Here is a 13,423-nt window from a genome sequence, read left to right as displayed (position 1 = left end):
TTTGTTCCTTACACACACACACAAAAATACAACTAAGATATCTAAACATAAATAGGAAATTCAGCTATGATACCGTCCTTTAAGTAGAACCCCCCAAAGAAAGAAAAATGAATTTACATTGCAAACTCTCCTGAAGTGGCATATGAGACAATTCATTTTTGCTTGGTTAGCTACATTGATCAAAATGATTGAATAATTAATTACTAACAATTATTATTTACAAGTTGGCCCTATCACCTAGGACAGGAGGGCTTTTTGAAAATAATGAAGCATATATTCATATGTAATGAAGCATAGAAACTTTTTGAAAATAATGAAGCATATTCAATTATGTTGCTCTAGAGCTAAAAGATTTTTTGTACTATTTGTTAGAAGAAATTAGAAGTACTGTTTAATGCTCCAAATCACTAAAGATAGAAATGCAAGTTGAAACAACTCTTGAGATTTTACTTCGCGCCTGGGGAATTGACAAAAAATACAAATACTTGATATTGGAAGAGGTGTGAAAAGAGATTAATACACTCTTGGTTGAGCTGTGAATTGATCCAACAATTTTGAAAAGCAATTTGGAATTACATGGAAAAAGAGATTAAAATGTCCATACCCTTTGACTAGATAGTCTCCTGGTTGGTATAACTGACAGGAAGGTTAATAACAAAAAAGAGAGGCTCTGTATATACCAAAATATTCATAGTAGCACTTTTTTGTATCTGCAAAGAAGTGAAAACAAAGTCGACATTCATTGATTGGGAAATGGTTAGACAAGTTGTAGTGTGTGAATGTAATGGAACATTGCTATGATGTAAGAAACAATGAATATAATTAATACAGAAGAGCATGGGAAGGTAAGTAAAACCAGGAAAATAACAAGCACAATGATTACAACATGTCAATAGAATACTGACAGCAAAACAATTAAAACTAAATACTGTGAAAGTAATGAAGACCAAACTTGGCCTCAAAGAAAGGATATAATAAGAAGAAAGCACTTCCCTGCAATTTGTTACAGATTTGGTGGACTTTGGTATATGACACCTTATAGTGACAGACTTTTTGAATGTGTTGGTTAATTTTGCTGAACTGATTCTGTCTGATCCTTCTTAGTCTCCTTTGCTGCATCTGGAGTGTCCCCACAAGGTTGTTATGATCTTCATTCAGATGATTCTTAGCCCTAACCTCTTTCCTGACCTCGGGTCTTACATCCACCTGCCTACTGGGGCATCTCTAACTGGACGTCTGGATCCATCTTGTAGATATCTTAAATTCAGCATGTCCAAAACTGAACTCACTATCTTTTTCCTGCCCCACCTCTTCCTAACTTCTGTATTACTGTTGAGGGCACCATCATCTTCCTAGTCACTCAGGCCTTTAACTTAGATGTCACCACTGACTTCTCATTCTAAGCCCCTATATCCAATCAGTTGCCCAAGTCCTGTCGATTGTGCCTCTGCAGTCTCTCTCGTGTACATATACACCATGCCTTTTCTGTCTTCTAACATTGCCACCACTCTGATGCATGTCCTCAGAGCACTGGACCGAGAGTCAGGAAGACTTGAGTTCAAATCTACTCTCAGACAATATCAGCTGTGTGACGCTGGACATTCACTTAACCTCTCAGTTTCTTCAACTGTAAAATTGATGTAATAGCACCTACCTCCCAAGGTGGTTGTGAGGATCAAATGAGATAATATTTGTAAAGCACTTAGCAGAGTGCCTGGAACATAGTAGACTTAATAAGTGCTTGTTTCTTTCCTTCCTCTACTAGGTAATTGTAGTAACGTAGTGGTTGGTGGTCTTGCCTCAGATTTTTCCCCATCTAGTCCATACTCACTTGTCATATTGATCTTTCTGAAGTGCAGGTCTACCAAACCATTTAATAAATTCCAGTAGTTTCCTATTATCTCCAGAATTTAAAAAATAATCCTCTGATTGATTTTTAAAGCTCTTTATATCCCGGCCTCTTTCTGTCTCTCCAGTCTTTTTATGTTTTACTCCTGTACATATAAAATCCAGTGACTCTGTCCTTTTTATTTTGCCACTTTTGTATTACTCTCCCTGTTGTTGTGCATCCTTCGTTCTTGAAGAGAACCAATGACATTGGGAGGGTGATGTCTTGACTTGCAAGTGGATTGGATTTGAGTGAGGCAGAGTTGTGCAAAGTCATCAGCCTCACTCTTTCTTCCAGTCATCCAAGTCCAGTGACAAGACATAGGTCAGGATGACTGATGATGGCACTACACCCAGTGGGAGACCTTGGCCTTTTTGAGCTAAGGTACCTCAGACAAACTGAAAATTTCCCCATCCCAGTCATTCTGAACCCCCTGTCATTCAAACCCATTCTCCTCCCATCGTCCCCTCCCTTATTCCCATTTTCCTCATCCTAACCTCCTGAGTGCTAAACTCTGAAACTACTTGGCCCTTTCACTGTACATACTCTATTGGAATTCTTAGTAATTTGCTTTCATAATAAATCTTTTCCTTTCCCACTCCTCTTCTCTGGCTTTCATTGAGGCCTGGTTCCCTCCCAATGACAAGCTCCTTGGCTGGCCTTTCTGGCACTGATTGAAATTTCACTCATTCCCTACCTCTCAACAAACTGGTTGATTTTGGGGAGTTGGAATACTTCATGATCCCCATTGCCATTTCAAAGCTCAACCTCTACTGCATCACTCAGTAACCTCTCCTCCTTTGAAGTTCACTCAATACATACCTACCAGCTAATTAAGAATTCTGGTAGATACTGGCTAGAGACCTCCAGGATACACAGCTAGTTAATGGCAGAGATAAGGTTTGATCTTGTACTTCAAATTTAAGTGCTCTTTAGTTAAAAAACAAAAAAACAAAACTAGTATTAAACATCATGCTGCCTCTAAATGTCTATGAGGTGACTTGTTAAGTGATTCATTTTTTGGAAGATCCAATAGTTATCATACGAGGCTTGCCCAGCAATTTGGGTCTCTTGTAGGTCATGTGAGAAATACGGATAAAACTGCAGTTCTGTCCACAACATTGTAACAGCAAGCACCCTAGCATATCCAGGATGGCCTGCTAGCACAGGTCATTTAATCTACTTTTAAAGGAAAGCAACTTTAAAGGGGTGAACAATCTTATTTAATTACATTCACTAGTTGGGGAAAAAGCCCCCTGAATGTCAGAGAAAATACAAACAAAGACCAATAGACAGGGCTCTGACTGCCTGATCAAAGCAATATTGCTATACACTTTACATATGCCACTGGATCGAGAGAGCCTTTACGTCTGAGCAGTTGGGGGTTCTGAACATACAGCTACTCAGAGTCTCGACCAGGGAATCACAAAGTCCTTCTCATAAGCAAGCCCCCAAAGCATAATAATACCAACTCAGTATATATACACTTCTCACAGTCAGAAGGCATCATAACCCTCCTGACTCAGTGCCTAATCAACTTAGTACCAAAAGGTGTGAAAGTCTTCCTACAAGCAAGTCTCCCTCTCCCCATGGGTTCTGTGACTCAGGATGTATCACAGCTGTGAGCTGGGCCAGAGCTCAAAGCAGGTCACATAGGCTTATTAATACATGGGGAAGATCTCCCTATTCCATAACATTACAAACATGAGTAACCACAATAGACGCAGTAATCCCAACAATTCTCATCAGCTAAACTTTGGCAGATTAATTCTAGCCTCACAACATTCTGATGTATAATATCACTTGGACACTGATAATCCTAACCAAAGCTAGGAAGAGAAATGTGTGTGTGAGCTGTAAACAGAATGAAAAAAAGGGGAAAAAAACCAAGCTGTGTATTATCTGTATAACATGATAATTACATAACATGATATTATCTACATAATATAATTATATAACATGAATTGTATTCAGTTTATAAGCTTTAAGTTTATTAACCATTTCTGTGTGGTATTATTTTACAAATAGTGTGGCAGCTAAGTGGCACAGTGAATAGAATGCTGGGCCTGGAGTCAGTGAGCTCAAATACAGCCATAGGTCTTAACTCTGTGATCCTTAACTCTGTTTGCCTCAGTTTGCTCATCTGTAAAATGAGCTGGAGAAGGAAATGGCAAACCACTCCAGTATCTTTGCTGAGAAAACCCCAAATGGAATCACGAAGAGTTGGACACAACTGAAATGACTGAACAACAGTGTGACATCACAAAAAGGGTATCAGACTCAGAGCATAGGAAGAACTGGTTTGAAATTCTGTATCTTATACTTGATCTGTCTAAGCCTCAATTTCCTTATATGTAAAATAAGGCAGTTGGATTAGATGGCCTCTAAAGTTCCTTCTCACTCTCAATTTAACATCCTACGAAAGAGACATGAATCTCACAGAATGGACAGACATGGATGGAGGGGAAATTCCCTATCAATGAAATTACAGATCCATTGGAGTTTATCTATTTTATTTTACATGATGTTCCTTCTCATTTGAGATGGTAAGAAATTTAGTACCGTTCACCTAGTTAGGTAGGAGGGATCAGGATGATTGTTTAAGACATGAATAAATGATTGCTTTTGAAGTCCTTCCCTAAATTTGTTCTTAGTGTTTCTCTTAACACAAAGTATTCAAAGTGTATCCTTTTTAAAAATGTAATTTTATTTTGCTTTTTTTTCAATTAACATCCTTTTTTTTCTTCCACAATCCCCCCAAATTCCACAATTTTGTTTTTGAAAAAAAAAAACCTTTATGACAAATGCATGCAGTCAAGCAAAACAAATTCCTGCCTTGGCCATGTCCAAAAATAAATGTTTAATTCTGTATCTTGAGTCAGTTGGTCTCTCTTTTTGTAGGTGGTTGACATGGCTCATGGAGTCATGGTTGATCATTATAAGTTCAACAGAGTTCTTCAGTGTTTCAAAATTGTTTGTCTTTACCATATTATTATTATTGTGTGAATTGTTCTCCTGGTTTTGTTCACTTTACTTGGCATCAGTTCATACAAGTCTTCCCAGTTTCCTTTAAAAACTCTCCCATTTATAACACAACAGTATTCCATTCCATTCATGCGTCACCATTCTTTCAACCATTCCCCATTTGTGAGCACTCCTTTATTATCTAGTTTTTTGCCACTACAAAAAGCGGTCACTATAAATTTCCTCTTTCTCTGATTCTTTGGGAATCAAAAATTATTCTTATATCAGTATGATGCAGTGGAAAGCTTCCTACACTTGGAATCAGAAGGGACTTGGGTTCAAATCCTGTCTCTGACCCATAATAGCTGTATAGAACACTATGCAAGTCAACCTCACTTTCTTTAAAGTAAGGTTCTCATTTATTCTATGTTTCTGTAAAACTGAACATGAGAATATTTGCACTACCTCATGAGATGATAAGGAAAACGTTTTTAAACCTTCAAGTGTTATGTAATTGTAGTTATTATTGTTTGACTATTTGGACTGAATTGGGTCTTCCAAAAGCAAAACAAATTCAGTAATATGACAAAAGCCCAGTGCAATCTCATTCATGCTAAACTGTCACTTAAAGATGGAGTTTATACCCACCCACTGGAAAGTTTTCTGGGTCATAGAAGAAAGAAAATAGGAAAATAACATACAACAAATATTATTTGGCATTCTTTCCTTTTTGGTCTTGATTTTAGAACGTTTGTTTATGTAAAACTTGTTTTCTCACTTATTTCCTGTTGTCTCAACGGTGGTAGTCCTTCCCACTTCCTCATCCTTTCTATTTCCGTCCAGCTCCATTCCACTAGGGTTAAGGTCAATTGACTTCTGGAACTGGTGAACCTTTTTAATCCTAGACAATGACTTGGCACAATTGTGATAGAGAGAAAAAAAAGCAAAACAAATCAGTTTACTTCCTTTGAGGAAGCAAACTATTTTTTAACCATATATTCAGTTTTCCTGTAGTAGGAAACCCCAGTAGAAGCAGTTCTACCCAAGAATTCAACTGAACTTTGTCAAAGAATCTCCAGTGGGGGAGGAGGGAAAGGGAATTCAAAAAAGCAACATTTTAAGCTGAATAAAATGGTCTTAAAATTGTTTACTGAGACTTTTCACAAAAGGAATTAGTGACTGGAATAATGTTTATGCATTTTAATCCCATTGAACCTCTCTGGGATCTATTAAATGAATCAAAATCTGGTTGGTGAAAATCAGACAATGAACTGTGCCTCTGACGCAGCCATGTGGGGTATGGCTTTGGAGGGATGGATCCAGTTCTTCTAGCTTTAACTTTCTAGGCATTATAGATCAAACTGGCCTTTGTTGTAAAGCAGACAAAAATTGTCACCTTCCAAGACCACTCCATTTCAGCATCTTCCCCTCACTTTTTTCAGTTCTGCTGTGATGGGCTACTAACAGCCAAACCCTTTTCTCACTACTTAGAATATTAGAGGGATATTGTGAGCTCCAAATGAGGTTATGCGTGAAGGCACTTTGCACAATTTAATGTGTGATATAAATACCAGCTATTTTAACCTCATTGGTTGTGGTTAGTGTAGTGCAGTGGAAAGAGTGTTAGACTTGGACTCAGAAGCCATTGTTTCAAATCTCTGTTCTGACACTCTAGCTGTGTGATTATTGACAAGATGTACTCTTTTCTAGCCCATTTTTAAAAATCTGTAAAATGGGCATAACAATGTTTAAATCACCCACTTCATGTGGCTGTTGTGAGGACAACTCTTTGTATGGGGAATATGAAACTGAATGCTGAATGAGTGTCAATGTGAACATTTTTTACAACATACATAAATACCAGCTGCTGTTATTTTCTTCCTTAAGTTTGCCAAAAATTAACTCCCACTTCATGCATAGCAAATACCAAGGATATGGGCTAACCTTTGGTTAGCACATGTGACAGTAGGTTGTCATTCCTACTACTAGTTGGGGACTCACTGCCAGATTACCAGGTGTAGCAGTTTGGGCAGAATGCAGAGACCAATGCTAGATGTAGGTTTTGGGTACCATTTCATTCAGCAAACATTTGTTAAGCGACTATTCTGTGCAGGGCGTTGTTGAGATACAAACTTTTGGGATACAAACTTTTAAAATGACAGTTCCTGTCTTCAAGGAGCTTACATTCTTCTGCAAAGGAATAATATGTGTCTATAAATGTGATACAAAGTTGGGCCTTAGGGGTCAAAGAAGACTGCCAGACAAAAGTGTAGTAGGAAAATTTGAAGAGGAAGAGACTTCTTGGTTGAGGAATCAGGGAAGGTTTAACAGAGGAAATGACAACTGATTTGAGCTTTGAAGGAAGGGAAAGATTCTGAAAAGTAGAGATGAGCTAGAAGTGCATTCCATGGATGAGCTTTGTGATGGCATTGTGGCAAAGAAAAGCAGGACAAGATCAGAGAATAGTCGGTAGTCTAGTTTGACTGCAAAATATAGCATATTAAGGGAAATGATGAGAAGTAAGGCTGGAAAGTTTGGTTAGAGCCACAATGTGGAAAGTCTTAAATGCCGCTTTACTTAATGAGTTTTTATTTGGAAGCCATTTAAAGTTTTTGAATAAGAATGTGATATCGCATCTATGCATTAGGAACTTGGCAGTTATATGAATCATTGATTAGTGAGGTGAAAATATAGAGACTAATTAGTTTGATTTTGTGAAAACAATGGTCACATATGTGTGCTCCTGTTGACACTAGATAGAATAGCTGACCTTGACCAGATGAAACTGGATTGATCTGGTTTCCCCATTTAGACTTGTGTGTTAAGTTCTGGATTTTGTGCCACACATGAGTTTCATTGCTCTTTTTTGTTGTGTTTTTAATCCTGAAGCTTTTTTTTTCCATTTTGTTTAAATTTTTATGTAGGGAAAAATTATATACATTTAACCCAATTTGGTTGCAAGTTCCTTAGCTTTTGCCTCTTCCAGCTCAGCAATATGAGCCACACTGATTTTGGACCCAGAATATTGCCACCCCAGTGATGACGGATCTCATCATATCTGTCCTTGTAATTGGTTTTGATGGCTTCTGCCAGCTTAGACAGGGCTCCCTTATCTTCAGGATTAACCTGTGTGAAGGCAATGCTTGTGCAGGTTTTTCTGTGAACTAAGCAACCCAGTCAGGCTTAACCTTTGATAATACAGTAAGGAACCCTCATTTTTCAGCACAAGGCAGGTAGGAAGACCACTAGCTCAATGGGGTCCATGTGATGTGCAATCACTACCAACTGTGCTTTCTTGTTTTCTACCAAGGTAGTAACACCTGCTCTCAGGACAGGTGGTGTCTTAGTGGGGACATCTCTTTTGTCTGCAGCCTTTTGTTCAGCCGGAGCCAGAAGCCTTTAGTTCTTATTTTGCTTTGTCTGGGGTCTGTACTTGTGAGCCATTTTCAGCGTTTGAGTAGCTGTCTGATGATCCAAAACCTGGGTGAACTGGTTAATTGCTGGTGGGACTTTCAAACACTTACAAAGGATAGACCTTTGACGCTGCAGTCTGATGTACCGAGGCCATTTCACAAATTGAGTAAGGTCCCTTTTGGGCTGGATGTCCTGACCATTGCCAAAGTTCTTGGGCTGCTTCTCAAACAGAGGATTGACCACTTTCTTGGCCGCCTGCTTCTTTACTGCAGCAGGAGCCAGAGCCACCTTCTTCCCCTTGGCCTTTTTCCCTTTTGGTATCTTGGCTGGCTGAACGAGAAAGGTAATCCTGAAGCTTTTAAGAATATATTTTTCCAAGGAAAAAGTTATAGCTCTTAAAGAGAAAATTTAAGTGACTATTAGAGATATTATAGTGACTGTTGGTGGGAGAAGTCAAGCATTTCAAGGAGCAATAAAGTTTGCAATGAAACAATCAGTTGGAACAAAGCTAAAAGGAAAGTGCAGTCAAAATGAGAAAAAAAAGCTAAGAGGTAACAAAATGTAAAATGGCTCAGTTAATTCTCAGAACAAGTAGGTAGGTGGTACAGTGGATAGAATGCCAGGCCTGGAGTCAGGAAGACCTCAGTTTAAATCCAGCCTGAGATATTTACCAGCTGTATGGCCTTGAGCAAGTCAGTTAACCTCTGTTTGCCTCTGTTTCCTCATCTGTAAAATGGGGATAATAAGAGCACCTACCTCCCAGAGTTGTTGTGAGGATCAAATGAGGTCACGTTTGTAAAGTGCTTAGCACAGCACCGGGCATATAATGAGCACTGCATCAATGGTCACTGTTTGTTATTATTATTATCTGAATTGTTCGAGAACTATAGGAGTTGCCAGATAGAGATGGACTACTGAAATATGCCCTTGCATCATGCCACGTGTTAGGACATGTTAAGAAATTTATTTGAGAGAGAGAGATTTTAAAGATGCTTAAGTGGCCTGAGAATTCACCTAATTGAAACTCCATGAAAACCCAGGGGCAGGAATTCTGTTTAAGATGGTAGAACGAGTAGGAAGAGAATAGCCTAGTTCTCCCCATAACTACTTCAGGAAGGATGAAAAGAGCAGCAGATTGAGTAACTATCAAGAAATCCAAGGAGATTGCACTAAGTGCATTTTGCCAGCCAAAGTCCACACGAAGAGATAGCTGGAAGCCTGTGAGTACTAGGGGAAGAGTTCAAACAGAAAAGGCCAAGAGCGTAGCTCATAAAAGCCTCTAGCTCCGGGACTGAGGAAGTTAGAACATGAAGTTTCGAGGCAGAAAGCTGGGAGCCCAGGCTAGGGTCTACCCAAGGGTACCTAGAACCTGATCAATGATCAGGACATACCCTGGATCAGACTGTCCTTGACAGACTACATTGGCACAATGTGCTGGCTGTGGCTCATTACCCAGACCTCTGATGATAAAAATAAGGAGCAAATGAGGCTTCCCCATTACTTCCAGTAATTCTTAAGAGTCTAGTCTTGATACGTAGTCACAACTTGGGAATTAAGGCTGGAATGTGAGTAAGCAGAAGAAAACACCAACAATTAGGAACTACTGTTTAGAGATTCTCAGGACACGAATACAGAAGAGGAAAAAAACTCCATCATTTACAAACGAAGCCTCAAAGAAAATTGCAGAGTCACTATAAGTTCTACTAAAATTCCTGATGGAAATAAAGCAAAAGTGAAAATTCGATCATACAAATGAATAAAGTACTCTACAGGAAAGAATAGAAAGAGAAATGAGATCTCGGGAGGGAAGAATTGGAAGGAAAATAGCTTAGGAGATCCAAAACCTCATTCATGTATTAGATTCTTGAAACTTAATTCAAGCCAGATAGAGATCAGTGACTCCATGAGACAAGAAATACTAGGACAAAATTCCAAGATAGAAAAAAAATAGTAGTCAGCTAGTATTTATTAAGCACCTGCTATGTGCCAGGCACTGTGCTAAATGCTAGGGATAAAAAGAAAAATAGAACAAAACAGGTCTCTGCTCTCAAGAAGTTCACAGGCTAATAGAGGAGACTCCTAAAGCTCCAGATTTAATGATGTCATGATAATGAGTGACATCCAGCCAGAGAATTCCAGCTAAAGAAGGGCTACTTGGAAGAGGTAGCGTTGAAGAGTGGGTAATGTGCGGCAAGGAGGCAGAAATACTAAAAATTGCTTAAGAGAACATTCAGACCATGGATGAGGAAAGTGAGACCAGGGAATGTGAGGTGATTTGTCCAAAGTCACGTGGCCAGTCAGTGGCAGAGCTAGGACTTTGAACAGATATTCTTTCTACAATATGAAGGTTTTTTTTTCCCCCACTTAGAATATGAGTTAATGAATGAATGTAAAAATATTTATTAAACATTATGTGTAAATCAATGTTCTAAGTATTGGAGGATACGAATAGAAAAAAAAAAAAGGCAGTCCCTGCTTTGAAGAAATTTACATTTTAATGGAGAAAACGCATTTAGAAGATTTCAACTGCAAGTCAGATAGAAAGACCCAGTGGGCCTTAGGGTGCAACAGCAGGTAAATACATCTTCTTTAGCCTAATTTCCATTGAGAAAATTATTTGTTTCTGATCTTGAACCAGTTGCAGTGCCAAGAATTTTGGTGTCAAGAACTTTATTTTCTGGGTTTTCGGTAGATGTGGCTGCTGAAGAGTTAGGGGCTACCACATCTGCAGAGGCAATTACCAGGTTGCATCACTAAATGGCCATAAGGCCCCTTGCTGGAAACAGGGCTTGGGAACTTTTGATCACTGGATTCCTGGGTCTTTTGGGCATAGGGATCTGGCTTGGGTCAGCTCATGTGTGTCTAAGAGGAGGTTGTTTGACCTTCCTGGCATGCACCATCTCTAGTCTTGCTGTCTTTGCATCTTGCTGCTTCAACCTAGTTTGCATTTGGGGTTGGTGGTGGTAGGGATGCTGGGAATCTTCTCCAAAAGGGCCCCCCCACCCCACCCCACCCCGGCTGCTTTGTGGTCCAGACTGAAGTGGGGTTGATGGTTTGGGCCAGGGAGTGCTGATCTTGGTCTGGGCTTTCTCTACTGAGGCCTGAGAATATCTTTAAAACTGGGCTTCTTGGAGCACAGACATGTTTCATTTTGTATCTGTTCCATCCCTTGACTTCCAGAGGTTTGACCACAATATGAAAAAAACAAAATGAGGGAGGATCCTTTAATCTTAGAAGATATGTAAATCAGTTTTCATCTGGGATCCATATGAATTTTATTGAAGAGAGGACATTAGAGAAGTCTTAATTTTGGCAACAAGTTACTAACCTTGGTTCTTTACCTCAATCATTGCTTTACTTCATTCTTAAATGAGAAATAGTGAGCTTCCATCATAAACCCACTGAAGCTTTTAACTTAAAAAAACCAAAATTTGTAACTTTCTAAGGGCATCTATTGCTGTTGAAATGTCTTTGAATCAATCAGTAGCATGGTGGTAGAAGTCTCTGTTCTGTATCCCTGAGGCTGACTCAAACAGAGTATTGGACAGCTTTACAGTCAGCACTCTTACTAGTCTTTTTCCCTTAAAGCAGATTCCCATTCCTGAGGGAAGCAACAGATGTGGCTATTTAGAAATGGAGAAAGAACCGGTAGTAGAAGAAATGCTGTTAAAAGAAGTTAAACTAAAAGAAATTTTTTAAGTGGCAGCTGATCTTTATAATTAATTTGGTTCTTCAGCATATTTTTATTTGCTTCTCAGTTTTTAAAAAAAGTACAGGGGAAGCCAATCTTATGACCCTTTTAGGCCTCTACCGCTGGTGTTCACCAGCTGTCCCAAAGCTGAGTCCCTACTGAGTTAATTACTCTTAAAGGTGCCAACAGCCCATTTTGGCAAAGCAATGCGAGGATACTTTAGCTAATTCCCCAATAATTCCTTTCTCAGTAACCCTTCCTGGTATACTTCATGAGAAGGAGGACAGCAACTTAAAACGCAAGTGAGAGTTTTCTTTTCTCTCTGGAACAACCAGTTTTTTGGGTTGAGTCGCAGGTCAGTCACCAGTCACCAAACAAAAACAATAGCAGTTTCACACACTTTAATTGTTTAAGTACTCAGAAGAACTTCTTAGTTTATTATCCTTAGAATTTCCATCATGACATTAACAACCTGTGTTGGCAAACCCTGTGAATGTCTGTGTGAATTGTAATCTCCACCACCGTCTTCTCATTACTTTGGTAACTGAAGAAGAGATAACAGCAATGAGTCTAGATAGACACAAACAAAACAGACCATCTCAAAGCATTTTTTGATCATTACTAAAAAATGTGTCCTTTTAATTAGCTACATGACAAGATGCACAGAGATGAAATCTCATTATTTTTGAAAATATTGTTTAAAGTAAATTAATTAAACAAAGAAATTTGCAGCTGTCACTGGTTAAGGATGATAAATTGAGCTAAGCCTCGTATGGCAATAGGATGTTAGTCATGAAAGCCATGAGATATTCTAACTATATAATTGGGGTGATAATCTCATGTAAAACACCTGCCTAAGGAGGCCAGTTCTTGGAGGAGGCTTAGAAAAACAACCAAATTATTCAAGTCTTTAATCGTTATAATGTAAAAGTTTTAAAGGAGTGCACTTGTTAATTGGAAATGAGCGATATAGTGAGTAGAGCAAATATTAAAGAGCAAGGAAAAGAAGAAACACTAATTGAAACCTGATGATCTCCTAAAGACACCATATCCCTTGCAACATCCTCCATTGGAGACTATTTCCTTCTCTTCCTGTGACCTCTTCTTCAGGGGTAGCTGACATGAGGAGTCAACATGCTCCTTCCCCACTACTGCTTCTAGTGCACTGTTCTATCATCATCTCTCTGCCGCTTCTTCTTTTCTTTGAAAGTTTCGCATTCAGATCATTGCACACTCCCCTCACTCGCATGATTGAAATAACTTAAATACTTCCAGAACGCTTGTCCTAAAAGACCAGAGAGCACCTAGATCAGAATCTCCCCTTTCAGTCCATCCTTTGCTATCTTCCTTTTCAACTTCAATATGAAGGGTGATGAACCTTCCACAAAATATTTGCCAACACCCTTGAATTCCTTTTTACCATCCAGCATTTTCACCTTGCTATGTCCTTCCTGATCTCTACTTCC

The 13,423-nt window shown here is 38.9% G+C and overlaps 1 pseudogene; it reads right to left on the bottom strand.

The window, feature by feature from the left end:
- Positions 1–7,793: 7,793 nt before the first annotated feature.
- LOC118842443 lies at positions 7,794–9,764 on the bottom strand (annotated as a pseudogene).
- Positions 9,765–13,423: the final 3,659 nt, after the last annotated feature.

Source organism: Trichosurus vulpecula, chromosome 3 (genome assembly GCF_011100635.1).
Source record: "Trichosurus vulpecula isolate mTriVul1 chromosome 3, mTriVul1.pri, whole genome shotgun sequence".
NCBI lineage: Eukaryota > Metazoa > Chordata > Mammalia > Diprotodontia > Phalangeridae > Trichosurus > Trichosurus vulpecula.
The sequence above is the reverse complement of the archived record's forward strand: the minus strand, read 5'-3'. Positions and strand labels throughout refer to the sequence as shown.